Here is a 16,649-nt window from a genome sequence, read left to right as displayed (position 1 = left end):
ATGTAATTAACACCCTTGACGCACAATTGTACTTGTGCACCCTATGCTAATGATTTTAGCTTAGCAGCTACAGTGAAGATTTTTGCTTTAAAAAGGGTGTAAGTATCGTTGTTTCAAATCCATTTGGGATCTTGTTTTTTTTATGGTTTAAAACAAGTCCCCATCTACTTCAGTTGATTAGGAGAAAGCTGCAGCACTGTTTTGCTGTGAAGCTCCAGATATGTTATGTGGGCTACAGTACCAACCTATCCTTTAAGTACAATTTTGCTTGTGTATTTCTGTTTCTTTATACTTCTACTCCACTACATTCTTTTCTCAACTTTAGTTACTTTGCAAATATAGTTTAATGATACAAAATATAATAAACAAAAAAGATGATAATATTATAAATTCAAATAAAACTCTATTGATTCCTAAAGGGACATTTACAAGCGGTGCAGCAGATAGTTAAAGTAGTTAAACCAGCCACAGTAGGCACTATGTGGCTTTTTAATATTTACAATATTAATGATGTAATAATACAAACTCAGAAATGTACTTATCCAAAACTCACAAACGCACTGTTCTCAGGGGAAAATAAGGTCCCCAGAACACTGAAGCTAGAAAGGTGGCAGGGTCCGCCAAATATAAACAAAGTAAAACAGTGTGAAACTGTGTTGTCCTTTAAGGTTTGTTTGTTTTCAGTTTATTCAGTCATGAAAACAAAGAGAGTTTGTTAATTTAGGTTGTTCAGTCAATAAAGCTCTTTCTCTTCTGATTAAAATATCTTCCCCAAAACTACATAGTGCACCTTTTTGATGCTTAAAGACAATGTACTTGAGTGGATCTGAGCACTTATTCCACCTCTGTCAGAATAATCAAACCACTAAAAAGACACAGATGGCCCAAATAAGAGCGAAAGATGTAACGAGTAACTTTACTTCATTACAAACACATAAATATCTGCTGGAGATTTTTTGTCATCGCTTGTCGCAGGCCCCCCTTGCGGACCCCTGCTGCCCTATCTTCCCCGGTCCTCAACCTGGAGCAGAGAGTCAGCCCGCCCCGCAGAGCAGCAGACCGGGCTCTGCCGGTGCCAGTACCAAACACACCGAGCCCGGGCAGCAGCGGCGGAGCAGCAGCGGATCTCCACACCGAGCTGCTGTGTGTGGACCTGGACGGGTCTGGAAGACGGAGCGGACCGTAACTACAGAGAGAGAAGAAGAAGAGGAAGAGGAGGAGGTTTCTTTGTTTTGGCTGGTTGTTGTTCTGAAAAAAAGTTGTTGCCTTCATCACGGATACACTGAGTGCTGCTGGACATACTGGTGTGCGGGCTGCTTGTACAGAACATCTTGTTAAAGGTGAGTGACGCGCCGTGCAACAGTGATTCAGTGGGGAATATCTGTGCTGTTCTCCTCAACAGGAGGCTTTGGTAAAGTTAGACAGTCTGTCTTGTATTGTTTTTACACAGCTGGTGAAGAATGAGTGGAACTTCTTACTGATTTGATTGCTAATTTGTGCAAATTTACCCATGAACATGCGTGGTTTATAGCCATTTCTGCCAAAAATGGGGTCTGATGGTGCTGTGTTGGAGTGTGCGTGGATCAGTCTACATGATTAATTGCTTATTGATAGTTTGACTTGTGAGTGATTAAAGTACTTGGGCTTAATCTGTAGTTGATCCAGATGAATGCAGTGACTTTCCCACCAGTTTCTTGCACTGAATTCAGCTATTTTCCCTTAAGAAATGTGTGTGTGTGTGTGTGTGTGTGTGTGTGGAGAGAGGGAAAAACTAGAGAATAAGCATTGCTCTGTTATCTCCATCCAGCTGTTTTTGGTGAACGGAGGTCCGGCTGTGCCTTGCAACTGGCACACACACACTCTTGCACACACAAACACACATACACACACACACTCTTGCACACCACTTTTCTTGTTTAGGCAGTTCTCTCTCTGGATATCAGCGGCAGAGAGGTTGAAGGAAATGTGATGGAAAGCAAAGGTCACACAAAGAAGGAGAGACCTTATCGGCCATTTGTCTTATGCTCCCAGGGCCTACTTTAATATATGGATAAGTTAGTAGTTGAACTGGAAACGCCCAGGGTCTTATTAGACCATAAATAATCCCCACAGGAGCAGATATATAAATGCTGAAGGAAGGAGCAGCAGCATCTCCTTCTCATGCAGCTGATTGATGGGTCGGATGTCATGTCGTCTCAGCTATGACACTTAAAGCTGACTGCAAACATCAAGACAGAGCAGAACGTGGAGTCTTAGATGCTCTGCACACACATGCTCCCTCCTGTGCTGCACTGATGCTAACTTAGTGTTCAGGCATCACGCCACCTCGCTGGGAGACCCCTATATCATCCTGCCCTGTCACCACAGCACAGCACAGCACAGGCAGGGGGGAGGAGGAGGAGGGAGGAAGACAGGGTAGAGGGGGATTTGGTGGTGGCGGTGGGAGGTGATAACCAAGCTGTCGGGCGTTCAGGATTGGAGCAGCTAAGGAGGCGGAAAGAGGGCAGGTAGAGGGAGGAGGGTGATGCTGAGAGATCATTTTTATCACATGGCTACTTCACAGGACGAGGAGCCCTGAGGGGAGGCGACGACCAAAGTCACGGTCAATGTGCTTTAAAACACTTCTTTTGTTGTCTTCTTTGTGCTCGCTCTCTGCATTTTTTTCCCAGCGTTTGGCTTCCTCTGTCGAATAAACCGACCTCCCGCCATCTCCATTCATGTCTACACCGAGCTGACAAATATGTGTGAGTGGAAACTAGAACACAGCCAGAGGCACAATCACAGCTGATGCACATCTGCCAGCACTTGCTCCAAAGACGCTGAAACGTTAAAGACACGTCTTCTGTTTAGCCTGTGCAGCTTAATTTGCTCATTAGATAATCTCGGATGAAAATAGCACATAAAAGTGCACACACAGTGGCACATCTGTGCACTCGGGAGCACTCTTACGTAACAAATTAAAGGAAAATCCCACATGGAGCAGCGTACAGTATTTCCCACATTAAACTGATATAGAGAGAGAACAGTCTGATCCACACCTGTGATGCTCAATTAGCAAAATGACTCTGGAGCCATCTGGGATTGGAATGATGACGGGCTGCCATTTCATTTCACCACAGCGATGATGACGTTGAGCGCTGGATGTGATTAAAAGCATGCAAGTAGCATGTCGGGCATATTTAATTCAGTGTCATCCATCATGATGTAACATAGAACCCAAAAGCCTTACACAACACAATCTCCACCTCACGCTGCTCTTATTAAACACCACTGAAGGTACGTTTGAGTCACACCAAGGAAGTGTTTTTTACTTTATCACTTGATAGAGTCGAAGGCCCACCATGGAACCTTGAGTTCACATATGATGTTTGTCACAGTTTGTCTTTAAGCTTATCAAGTTACAGTAAAAGTACCTCATTAAAAAGACTACACACCCAACAGTTGTCTAAGTGGCGTCGTCTTATTAACACTCCCCAAAACCCATAACCGAAACCTCGTAGAACCGGTCCCGTATATTAGCAAGCTCACAGAACGGACTAACTCTCTGTTCACACAACAGTTGTTATTAATATGGCCACACTTGTTATGGTTTTCACCTCTTTCAACACTTTTTCTTTGCAGAGGTGATGATCGTGTTAGTTTGGGTAAAACATATACTGAGCGAGACGAGAAGTGAAACCTCACTGAGCTTAAAGGGGCGCGATGTACCGTGAATAAACAAGCTGTTCTCAGAGGAAAATAAGGTCCCCAGAACACTGAAGTTAGAGAGGTGGCAGGGTCTGCCAAATATAAACAAGTAAAACAGCGTGAAATTGTGTTGTCCTTTAAAGTTAGGTTGTTTATTCAATTTATCCAGTCATGAAAACAAAGAGAGTTTGTTTATATAGTTAAGGCGTAAAGAAAATCAGTCAATGGAGATCTTTAAAATTTCTTCCACAAAACTACATAGTTCGCATTTAATGATCAGATTTTGAATTATTGCAGAAAATAAGTTCTAGGCAAACACGAGTTTATGATACTCTTACACTTTATGATACGTCGTACTCATACAGACTTGACTATGAGACAAGATTTAAAGTTTCTCATTTAGCCACTTGTTAGTTGGAGTGTAAATCGCAAGTGTCATCACAATATGATATTAAATTGATTCTTTGGATGCGACATTTGCCAATATCATAAAGTCTGCCACGGTACGATTTCTATTTGATACGATACAGGGGCCTGCGATCGATATGAGACGATATCATCTGTCCTTTTAACACAATCAATTACATTTATATCAACTCACAGCGACTAAAACATGATTTGACATTTTATTACTAAACTTCAGTGGAAATATACTATTTTGTCAGTGGTTTCAGACATTTAAATGGAAAACAATCTATTCTCTTTTTTATTAAAAGATTATGTTTAGGAAGGAGTTGCGCATGGATGGAAACATTGACAAAGACGTGACGTGGGAATTTCAAAATAAAGGCGTATATTAACGATTGTGGCGATATGAATCGATGTTAACCACCTGTGTTAAGACATGTAAACGCTTTATAAATCAAACGTGGGGTATTTACTGACGTATGTTATGTCGTAGAACAGAACGTCCAGATATGACCACAGACCTTATTTCAGCCATTTAACTGAAAGCCCATTCAAAACAAACATTGACTTGACTTGAAATGCTAACTGATTTCCTTGGTTTTGGGACTCTTTCCTCCTGTCACAGGAGCCTCGTGCACTCAAAGACACTCAACAGATGTGTTTTCTTAGTTCTGTCTTTCACCTCCCTCTGTTAAACCCATTCCATGTTAGACAAGAAAGTCTGTTTGATGTCTGATGCTGTAGTTCAGTGTCACCATGTGCAGGTTTTATTTTCTACAAGTAGTTCGTGGGAGAAATGTTGGTTTCTGAGATCCAGTTTTGCTTCAGATTCCGCTCAGCTGTGATGTGTCGAACAGCGGGCGCGTCATTGAGGTTTCCGTCACAGTTTTTCTCGCTGTCAGCCCATTAAGGCAGGACAAGAGCAAGAGCACAGCAGGGGAGAGACAAGCTGTCAGTCAGACTCACACACACAGCACACACTTACACACAAACACACACACACACACACACACACACACACACACATACACACACACATACACCATCACACACACAAATACAAAGACTACCCCTCTATGGGGAACTGTAATTAGTAGCTGCCTGGGTTTGCAGTGACCTTTCTTCTGCTGCTTTTAAAGGCTCGTTCTGGACTGATAGTGTAGAAACACCATCACTAATGGCTTTTCTTGCCTTTTCGTGCAGTATCATTTTCAAAGTCATAGATTGAGCAACATGATGTAACTTTTAAACCTAAAATAACAGCCTGAAAATCATGTTGATGGTACAGTGTGTTGTCTGGCTCAGCCACTCTGCCCACCTATCACTTGCCTCTGCACTATGTAACTTCAGTGAGAGGGTAGGATCATCACATACATGTTTACTGCAACATACAAGTTGCTTTTAATAATCGAGCGATAGGCAAGTTTCTAATAAACAGCATCGTACAGGAAAAAATGAGTTCTAAAAGTGTGAAGACTCTTGCACATGTCGTTCATCTTCGGATGGATTTAATCATCTTGCATTCCAGAGATTTTTCACTGTGGCCACAAACATGTTCCTTCCTCTTGTAGAAAACATCGACAGAGTGGAGAAGAAGGAGATGGTTCTTCTTGTGTCTGCTATATTTCCATAGTGATAAAACATCTCCAGCATTTAAAGTTTCAGAGTGCAGTAGGCCGATATTATACGTTGAACTTTTTATAGACACTTTACTGTATGTTGAAAAACTTACCCAGGCTTCATGCAGAGACATTCATCTCATTGCATTACAAGTTTCCGATATCAGAGGAAGTTATTTATGAAGCCACATGATCGCTTTTTAATTACATTTACAATATTAGATTGTTTTACTCAGTCTTGAATAACAGCCTGTTATGAAACAGCCTGAAAACATCATCAACATTCAGTCAGAAATGTGATTTCACTTTTCGGCATTGTAACAGTTGTTGGTTCCACTGTCTTTCGTTCCTCGATGGGTCAGTGAACGAGGGCTGCATTTCTTTGATCTGACAATGAAAATACAGATTTTAAAAGCTTTAAAGAGGCCCAACTACTGCAAATCAATAACGTAATTTCATTTCTTCATTAAATATTAAAGGTTGTTTCAGAGTTAACAAGTTTAATTGGATTTTAATGACTTTTTTAAATTATTGAGCCAGTAAAATTAGTGGATTCTTACAGTAATGGAAATCAGTCTGTGGGGACAACAAGAGAAATATGGTGACTGTTTCCTGTGATCACGTGGAAACACAAACCGTGCAGCAGAACATCCCCTCCTCTTGCAATCCCTTTCTATTGAATTAATCTGCGGTTTGAAACTATTGCAAAAATGAACGCAGCCTTAAAAGAGATGAAATGAGGATTTGATTTTTTGTTGCATTTTTTTTTGCATTTCAAACCCTTTATGCTAGAAATGAAGATGAGCTATTTCGGGTTCACTGGGCTCTTTGTTAATCTCTCAAATCACTCAAAATGAATGAACTAAGTGTTTACACTCTGACGTTTTAGGCCCAGGTTATTCAGACTCTGAAATTATGCAGACCGTCCAATTACTAATAGAAAAACATTTGATTAGGTGAGTGACTGTGGTGGAGGCCATCGCTTGTGTGCTGATGATAATGACGGGGTCCGTGCAGAGCAATCGACTCGAACACAATCATATCAGCCTTGAATAGAAAAAGGAAAGGAGGAGGTAGTTGTGTACAGAGGAAGGTTTTTTTTTCTGTGGAGAGTTGTGTTTAAAATGAAGTATGAAGTTCTCCTGACGTCAATTATCCATCCAGCTACAAGAGGTCAGCTCAGGTTTGCAGGGGGAAACGATATCTCTTTCTGCAATGATTTCAAATTTGAGAAGGAGGCTGCATCACTTTTTAGCGAGGCTGCAGCGTGGCTCTGTGGATGTTGGTCCAACATTTTTGTCAAGGCTGAAATAAGTCTTGTACAGATATTCATTGTGCCAAGAGCATGAATCCTAATAACTTTGGTGATTCCTTTAGTGCCATCAAGAGGATGATATTTTTGGTTTTGAGTGTAATATCTCCACAGCTGTTGGATGGTTTGTCATTGTGCAGATTTTAAATACCCCTCAGGATAAATTGTAATAACTTTTTAAATGAGGTTCGCCCAGAAATGAAAATTCAGTCGGTCTTTAGCTCAAATAGCACTCAAGCAGAGCCACTAGCATGGCTTAGCCTACCTATCCGGTCATGGAGCTATGGGAGCCCAGTAAGACGTCTGCTCTGCCTATTCATCAGCCCCAAGGTGTGGCTGCACAGACTTGGGTGGACCACCTCTGACGTGGGCCTGTCATCATCAAGCCGTCCTCAGCCTCAGCCTGTCATTACCCCCTTTGACTCTTACAGAATTAAAAACACCCAAAAGCCGCTGTAAAATGCCCCATGAACTTGCCCTCTGCTCGTCTATTATCATGCCCGTGCAGAACCCTCAACACGACTCAAAATGTGTTTTCTTTGCGTCAGTAGATTGCAGGTCAATTAAATTGCTGCTGGAATCTGATAGCTGAGATGGCAGGCTGAGATGGGCTCTGAAAGCCCTTACAGTCTGTAAGAAGAGACAGAATCAATGCAGAGTGGAGTAAGTCTGTGTATAATGGACATTAGTGGGCAGAGCTCTGGCACAGATCACATTAGAACCAGGAGTGCTGAAGTCTGCCAACTGCTCCCAACGTCCATTAGTAGGCCAATCAAACTGTGTTTGCCCAACACTCGTGTATTTGTTCAATGCGCCCTGAAGACACTGTAGAGAAACTTCTATTACTCGCTGAAATTGCAGTTTAAAGTCCTCACTATGTTACAATCACTGGTGGACTGTAAGCACATATTTGAGGTACTTGTACTGTACTTGAGTGCTTCCACTCTTATACTTCTACTCCACTACATGTCAGAGGGAAATATTGTACTTTCTACTCTACTACATTTATCTGACAGATTTAGTTACTTGCTACTTTTCAGAGTATGATTTTTTTATTCTTAATGTTTGTGAAGGATGAAGTGTTCCTTTGACTGTTTGTTCTTAAAGGTGCAAGTTTGGCCAGCTGCCGAAATGATACTCAACTCAAATAAGAGGCTGAATATCACTCGAGTAACCGCTAAATGCTGCTGTTAGCTAGTCAGCACAGTTCGCCGTGCAGCTAGCGGTCCGGCCTGGGAGTTTGTCAAATGAGGGGAGTGTCAGTGTTGACACCACTAGCGCAGGAGGTTTGGACAAGAATGGGACATGGCTAGCTGGTTAGCATGCTAGCTTCAGTAGATGTCTCTGCAACACACATACATAACTAGGGCTGTAACGATTCATCGAGTTACTCGAGTTACTCGATTACAAAAATTGGTCGAGGCAAAAACTCTGCCTCGAAGCGTCGTTAAATTCCTGTGACGCGCAGAGATCTTGAATGTTCCACACGGACCCGCCGGAGAGCCTCTCCGTACTCTCCGGGCGCGGAGTGTCCGTCACTCCGTCGAGGGGAAACGGAGACTGCAAGGGCTGTGATTGGTCCTCTAAACTCACGTCCTCACGCTGGTTCTCCAGCAGCCCGGGGGGGGTTGCATTGCGTATCCGCCACCACGACGGAGAACTGCGAAGGCTCGAGATGACATGCCAGAGCAGAATCAGTTTGTGCGCGTTTAAAAAACGTAGATATGATATCTGCTTTACAGACAGTTGAGACCGACGGGACATGTTCTCTCTCTCTGTCTGTAAGTGTGTGTGCACGTGTGTTTGTTCACGTCGGTCCGGAGCTCCTCCCTTCGTAAAACAGAGCGGAGGAGAATTGTAGATGCGCGACGATGAAGAAATTATTAATTAAATGAACACGGTCCGGACCGGTTCATAGGAAAAGTGACCTTAAATGACTTCTGTTGTGATTTGGTGCTGTGTATAACATAAAATTATATATAACACAGCATGCGTCCACACACATAGGTTGCTAGGTTACCATAGCAAATGGCCTATCCCAGAGATTATATATTATTTGTTAGTAGGTGGTTAGAAGGTGCAATCCCTTTTTGTAATGTTGTATAAGACAACACTAAGGCAAAATGGCCGTTACTATTTAAGTTTGTATTGATTCATAGTGTTACATGTTATACATGTTTTACAGTAAGTTGAAACTGTATTGTTATTTAATTGTTTGCACTTGCACTAAATGAGTAAATTGCAATAAAGTTTTGGAGCCAAATGTTGGAGTTGTAAGAAATACCTCTTTTTTTTAAAGAAATAAAAGCCAAATGGTTGATCATTTTACAGCCACATCATTTTCGTCATGCATTATTTGTTTTGGTTGTTTAAAAATGCAAAAAAATATATATATACGATTAATCGATTAATCGATCGATAAAGTGCTAGATTAATCGATTCCAAAAAGAATCGATAGCTACAGCCCAATACATAACGTACATATACATCATAACGTGAGAACTGTTTCTGGTAATATTTTGAATTTTTTCAACTGACGTCACATATTGCACCTTTAAGCTAAATAAACTACTTTAAACCTTCTTGGATTATTTTGAAAATACATTGTCAAGAAGTTGGAAACAGGCTGTTTTTCACATGAAAAGTTGGCTTTTTAGAGATACGTGGCTCTCAAAAGGCCAGCAGCGCTAGAAACCTATGATAGTCATGTAGAATATGATGCATTACTGTAGATTAAACTAGCCAAATGTACATAAAGTAGTTGAAATAAGCTCAACCTTAAACATATTCAGAAGTAAAATGCAACATACACATTTTTGCAGCGGTGATGTTAATCCATAAACATCAGATATAATGGGAAAACAGTGACGGACCATTTTGCTGGACAAGGAGCACCTTTACTTTTCATACTTTCAGTGCATTTTGCTGATAAAACTCATATTTTTTTACTGGAGGATCTGAATACTTTTTCCCCCACTGGATGCAAAAAGTAGATATCAACCTTAGTGGTGCAAAACTGCAGCAGTTGTCCCGAATGAGCACCATCACTGCACATGGAAACAGTTTTCACCCCTTGGAGCTCAGCCCTGCCTTTCTCTCTTTCTCCAGTCGAAGAGAAGGTAAAGTGGCCTCATATGTCACAGAGCGTCACTTCACTGCTGTCAGGAGGCTGATGTATGAGGGCCGAAATGGCCAGTGCTGAAACAGCAGACCACACACGCACACACAGATACGCACAAACACAAGATTGATGGATGACACAAGTATTAGGTCCAGAATTGGGGCTCATTGCCAGGGAGCAGATGAACGGTTTTAGGGGGTCGGGGAGGAGGCTGGCTGGAGACGACCTGCAGCTGCAACAATTAGATGCCTTTATTGATGGCAGTATTGTCTCTTTTCTTCTTCTAGCCTGAAATCAGAGTAGAAATCTTCTTTCGGAGCAGAGCTTTTTACTCCACCCTGAGTCCTTACAAGTGAGGACACCATTGATTAAGCTGTTTGTTGATTTGCCTGTATTGGAAACCTGATTTGTGCCAGCAAGGGAAGCAAAACATGAATTATTGATCTGGTTTAAAAGCTCATCAGCCCCTGCTGGTTTGGTTTGGCTTTAGTTTCCTCCGGATCTTTTTTTTATCTCAGATATGATTTGCCTTCATGAAGACTCCACATTTTTTGACTCAGCCCTGTCTAAAACAACTACATCAGCAGAATCAAATCAGCGCAGCATGTTGCGGCGGGGCACCTCTGAGCTAATAACATAAGCAAAGATCTGTTGACACCCAGTTGTTTGGACATGTGTCTGATTTATAGATTAGATTTCCTCCACCCTCTTGGCCAGCTACTTCCCCCGAATGTGTGTGTGTGTGCGTTTTGTTTGGCGGAGTGAAGCCAGCTCGGAGGATGCGTCTGCCAGATGACCCTTTGGCAGAATGCGTACCACACGGTTCCCCTCCCCCTTCCCGCATCAGCTGACTGGCTTGGGTTAACTGTGCTCCGCTTGTCTCGTTGAAGCCAGGACGAGAGGAAGACGAGGGTGGGGGTGCTGAGAAGTTTTGACCATGAGGTACTGTTTACATCATGACCCCAGCGTTTCTCAGCATACCGTACTGAAACTACGGGATTGATCCTCCTTTGTAATTGCTGACAGATGTTTCCCCCTCATGCCTCCATTTCTTTCTTTCTCATACTCACATGTTGGGCCCTGATGTTCCCAGAATTCTTCCGGGAACCACTGGGATGGCGTCCCAGCCGTGGTCTTGGTAACATAACTCCCACCACCCTCTGGTCCGAGCCAGCCCTCATCCCTCAGCGGACCCTTCGCACGTGGATCGCCAGGACTCAGCTGGCCTGGAAGCCGTCCTTCTGCTTATGAAACATTTGGCAGATTTTAAACATAGTTGCAGTTTATGAAGTGTCACTGGTTTCAGCTCGGTTTCAGCAGGGCTCAGACTGACGGAGCCGAATCTTGTAGGTGCTCTGTGCCTTTGTGTCGTCGCGTCTTTGTCTGCTCCGCATTATCCTGCAGAGAATTGGTTATGGAGGATTGTGTCCATCTGCTGAGTGAGATTTCTTGGAAATGAGAGACACAGCGCGGATAAAAAGATGAAGGACGGGGTTTGTCTTGTGGCTCATCAGCAGAAAAGTGAAATCAAGTCCTCAGCATGAGATATACAGTGTGTCTGTGTCTGTGTGTGTCTGTGTGTGTGCAGCTGAATTTTAAATGTGCTACACAATGAGTCCAGTGTGATTCTTTTACATGCACGCGTCCTCAAGCCTCCCTCAGCATCCCTCTGCGGTTTGACATTCAAAAGATGCATTGTCCAAATAAGCCTTTGATATTCATATTATTATTGACAGGCTGGATCAGCGTGAGCTCACTGTGTTTGGGGTCTTGGCATCCCCCCACCTCCTCGGCCCAGACAGAGGGCAGACAGAAGTAGGTCAAAGTTTAGCGGAGCGTCCTGTCTGAGCAGGAGGATTGTAGAGGTGGAGGGGGGTTAATGAACTATTTAATAATGCCCTACAGTTCACTAATAATCCATTCTGATATATTAAAAAAGTGTTGCCAGGTTGTGAATCCTCTACAAGTGTTTGACTCTCTACCTTTTGGGAAATTAAAGTCCAGTAACCATTAATCAATGTTATATTTTAACTGAAGGATTGATGGCTGACTATAAAGTAGATACAAGTCATCACAGCCCATAAATGAAGGTAATAGAACAGACTGATGACAACATTATAGGGAAGGTGAGGAAATTGCAGAGCTGGAATGCCAAAGATGTGTTTAACTTAGTGTCATTCCTGCATAGAGAAGTCTGTAAATATCCTCTACTGTACATACCTTTACTTATATTACCATATTAAAGGGATTCCTTTAAAAACATGTGTGTGCATGTCATCATTATTGGATTTTTAGGAAGAACACGACATCTTCTGTTGTACTACACCACTTGTCAGTGCGCATTCTAACAGTGCACCCATCAGTGATGACACACTGAGGGTAAATAAACTAGAGATGGCAGCAAAACACTGCTTTTTAGCCCGTTGTTAAAGGGAAAGTTCACCCAAAAATGAAAATTCAGTCATCAGCTGCTCACTCTCATGCCGATGAAAAGTCAGGTGAAGTTTCGTAGTCAGCGAAACATTTCTGAAGGTTCACAGCAAAACAGCGTTTCGGCATTTTCCTAAACAGCTGAAGTAGATGGGACTTGAAATGGCTGCATACAGCTCATCCAGCGTAATCCAAGTATCTGGAAGCCCTGAGATCTCAAATTTATGTGAAAAGATTTCTTATTCTGATTCTGATCGTCACTTTAGCTGCTAAGCTAAAAGCATTAGCATACACCCCGGCTGAAGCGGGTGCACAAGCCTGACTGTGCAGTCATGCTAGCAGCTTTGTGACTTTGCACTTTGCACAGTGGTGCTTTGAGCTAAATGCTAACAAACATGCTGATGTCAGGCAGGTTTAATGCTTATTATGTTCATGACCTTAGTTTAGCATGTTACTATGCTGGTCATTTTAAACTGAAAAAATCAACATGTGATGTAAGATCTTATTTTTTCATCCTGTCCTTGTTGACCCTTTTTGGAGTAAAGCATGCTTCCACAGATTAGGGTGTCTGGGTTTAGCAGAGGTCAGACTGTCGGGTTAGAGGTGGCGGGGTTAGCGCCATGTGGAGGGAGCTAAGCCTCATGAGTCCAAATCCAAAGTAACATAAAGTTTGAAGACATGTCGTGACCGTAGCTCGACTTTTAGCACACACACGTCTGGCATGTGATACTAGAAAGGATGTGGAATATTTATAGTTGTTGTCAGCGGAGTTTGTTGAACGGGATTATGTCCCGTTCCTTTCAGTACTTTTCTCACTGACCTGTTTGGCTTGCGTTACGTAAGTGAGCTTTCGAAAATCAGATGTCGCCGGTGATATGAGGGTAGAGTAAAGCGGGAGGAAGGCACACGTCTTTGCGATTATACCACACATTATAGGTCATCTGCTGGATCTCAAAGTTTCGCTGAACGTAGCTCCAGTCTGCTGTCAAAGATCAAACAGATTAAGGTGGAGACGGAGCGGTTCGGAGGGGCAGCGGCAGAGCAGGATGCAGAGATGAACGGATGAAAATGAGGCCAGTGTCATCGTGTCTCATTTACAATGCAGGGTTGGGAGGGGATTAGCCACGCTTACATAACTCTGTCTCCCCCATCTCCCCCCTTAACTAGCCCATCTCACCCCCCCACACTCTCCCCCCTCTCTTCTGAGATCACAAGATGTGGCGTTGGCCTATTTGTTATTCCAGTGTTTTGGAAATCTCCCTTTGTTTTGTAGCCCATCTTCTCAGAAGGCAGAAGGAGACAGAAAATGAGGAGACCACGAAGAGAGATGATGAAGGGTGAGGGGCCAGAAATTAGGAAGGGGATGGAGGAAATAGAGCAAGAGCTTCGAACGTAATAAAAAAAGCCTGCAGATAAAGCAAAAGGAAAAAGGAAAGAGGAAAGGGGAGGAAAAAGGGGGGAGTATTGGGGGTGGATGAGATAGTCTATTTATAGTTTATCCCTGCTGTTGGGTTAGACCGCCTGGCCCAGCGCAGCACAGCTCAGCATCCATGTCGGTCTTCATGTCAGTCTCCATTAGCTCCACACACACAAACACACATATACCGCTCATACCCTATGGGTGTCGTGAAAACGTGAGGACGCTGACCTTCGCCACTGAAGTACGAGTAAAAGAGAATTACACGCTGACGGATCTGAAGGTGTGTGTGTGTGTAAGGTGAGGTGCTGGAGCTCACAGCCAAACAGTGTCTGACATAAATAAGCTGTGAAACGCGGGTGAAATTGCGTGCCACTCAGCTCAGTGAATGAAAAGATTGTCTTTTGAGGCGAATGCCGCACTTCAGAGAGCGTTGTGTTCAATTTGAAACACGCCTCCAACAACTTCTCCCTGATTTTACTTCTTAATCTTGGGAATAAATTAACTGTGTCCTTCAAGTTCTTTTTTTGTTCTTGGATCACATTTGCACATCAGGGTTCTCGCTTTTTTTCCCCCAGCCTCTCACATACACAAAGCTAAAAGCACACGTGCAGGTGAATGCATGTGTTTCAGAGAGAGAAACGTGTTCCCTCAACTACATCTAACTGTGGGCTTCCCTTCTGGCTCACTTGGATGACATCAGTGCACTTGTTTATTGTACCTGCTGCAGGCAGATCACACACATACGCACACAAATACACATCCCCATGATCTAACTGAGTCACAGGCAGAGGAAACAGCTCTTTTTTTAACTGAATGCAGGAGGTGTTCAGTGTTTCTGTCGTAGCAGTGCTGGCTCAGGGTGATGCTGGTTTCATTTTCTTGCCAGATTTGGCTCTACTAGCTCTATTTTGTACGTTAAGTCAATTCTAAACCATCCATTTATATTTATTTGTGTTTTTTAAGGTGGAATATGGTAAAACAAAAACAACCAAACAAATGGATTTTGTGTTTTTAATCAGCCCACACTGGGAAAACGTTGCATGGGAAGTTATTAACTGTGAGCTGAAGGCCGGCTACTGTAGAAGTTCCTGGATGATTCATGGAACAGTCCCGGGGTTGCACAGGACCTCGTTTGTTTCTGCTGTTTCTGCCCCCGGCTCACCCCGCTCCAATAACACACTCACTGTGGCCGTGGCAGAGGACACACACACACACAGACACACATTCATGCACACACGTAGATGCATAATGTGGAGGTGTCCAAAAGCTTGCAGAGTGAAAGATAGAGAGAAACAATATATATTCACTCTCAGGTTTTCACTCCCACCACGTAGAGGCAGGAATTGGAAGTCATGTCGTGGCTTTGAGACAAATATTAGTGTTTCTTTCTCCTCGTTCTCCTGTCCTGAAGTTGCTCTTGTTCTCTTTTTCTTCGCTCTGTTCTTGGTTACTGATCGCAGCTTTGTAAATAAGAGTTCTCTCTCTGCTGTGGTGCAGAAGGACATGTCTGTGGCAGTGGTCGAAAGTCATTCTGTGGGATTTACACTTTTTCATTTTACACAAAATAATCCTTTTACTCCTCTACATTTCAGAGGGAAATATTGTACTTTTGCTGCATGACGTTTATTTGGCAGTTAGGACTGCATGTTATTGGAAAAAATAGAAATTGCAATATTTTCTGCGACAAAAAGCGCTATGAATAAATACTGGAGTTTTCACCAGATAACTTGAATGGCTCAATAGAGGCTATGCGGGTGATGTCACATAAGGCGAAAAGTGACCATGGTTACAACCACTGTGGAAACATTGTTAATATATTATCTAGTGCTGCAATCTTAACATTCAGCTTGAACGCCACAAAATCACAATTGATTTGGAACACAACATTTGCTTGTTTTTGTCTCCTTTGTCTTCTGACGTCTTACATAAACACTATTCTTGGAGTCTCTGTCTTGTTTCAGATGTCAATGTGTTGTAAGCTGTCCCACCGAAGAGACAGTTCCCCTCTAAACTGTGTTTATACAAATTCCAGATCTTTCTCAAGAATTGCTTTGTATACCTCTGAGTAGGATTTTGAATGCAGGACGTTTTGCTTGTAACTGTTATTTTTACATTGTTTTACTGTGAACTTCTTTCACCACTCGTCTGGGTACAAAAAATGAAGCACATATGCACCTCAGAGTGGTTTCCATGCAGTCTTGTGACAGCACAAACCGCCCTGCGGTAGTCATGGGTGATGAAACATGATCGAGACAAAAATCTTTCAATTTTCTGCAGCCGGCGTGAAGCGTAACAGCAGCAGCTCTCACGCTGTTTGTCTCATTTTCCTCGTTTAAGTTCAATGCACAGTTCAAGTGCAGCCAGATGCTGACAGGTGCTTCAGTGAATTTCTGTGAAATATGTGCAGATCGCCTGTCTGGCAGTTCATTTACCCCCTGCCAGTGACAACTTCCCCGTTCCCACTCCTTTGAGCTGAGAAAGGCAGAATCTGTGCATAGAAATGTGTTTGAAATAAAGGAAGGAAAGCTCAAGACAGGGGGGAAAATGAGAGGAGACAAAGTGTGTGAATGAAAGGAGATGATTCACGTCCTCCAGACAGACAAATTGTTACAACAACAGCGGCAGGCTGATCGAGCTGGAGACAGACAAAAG

The 16,649-nt window shown here is 42.9% G+C and overlaps 1 protein-coding gene across 1 annotated transcript in view; it reads left to right on the top strand.

The window, feature by feature from the left end:
- The first annotated feature begins 1,065 nt into the window (after positions 1 to 1,065).
- LOC311271052 (leucine zipper putative tumor suppressor 2 homolog) overlaps positions 1,066 to 16,649 on the top strand; it is a 50,675-nt gene continuing 35,091 nt past the window's right edge. The window contains exon 1 of the mRNA XM_084376424.1: positions 1,066 to 1,340. The gene's annotated coding sequence lies outside the window, so the exon portion shown is untranslated. The remainder of the gene's footprint in view (positions 1,341 to 16,649) is intronic.

This window comes from Pagrus pagrus (assembly GCF_965226575.1).
Source record: "Pagrus pagrus genome assembly, chromosome: 15".
Classification (NCBI taxonomy): domain Eukaryota; kingdom Metazoa; phylum Chordata; class Actinopteri; order Spariformes; family Sparidae; genus Pagrus; species Pagrus pagrus.
The sequence above is the reverse complement of the archived record's forward strand: the minus strand, read 5'-3'. Positions and strand labels throughout refer to the sequence as shown.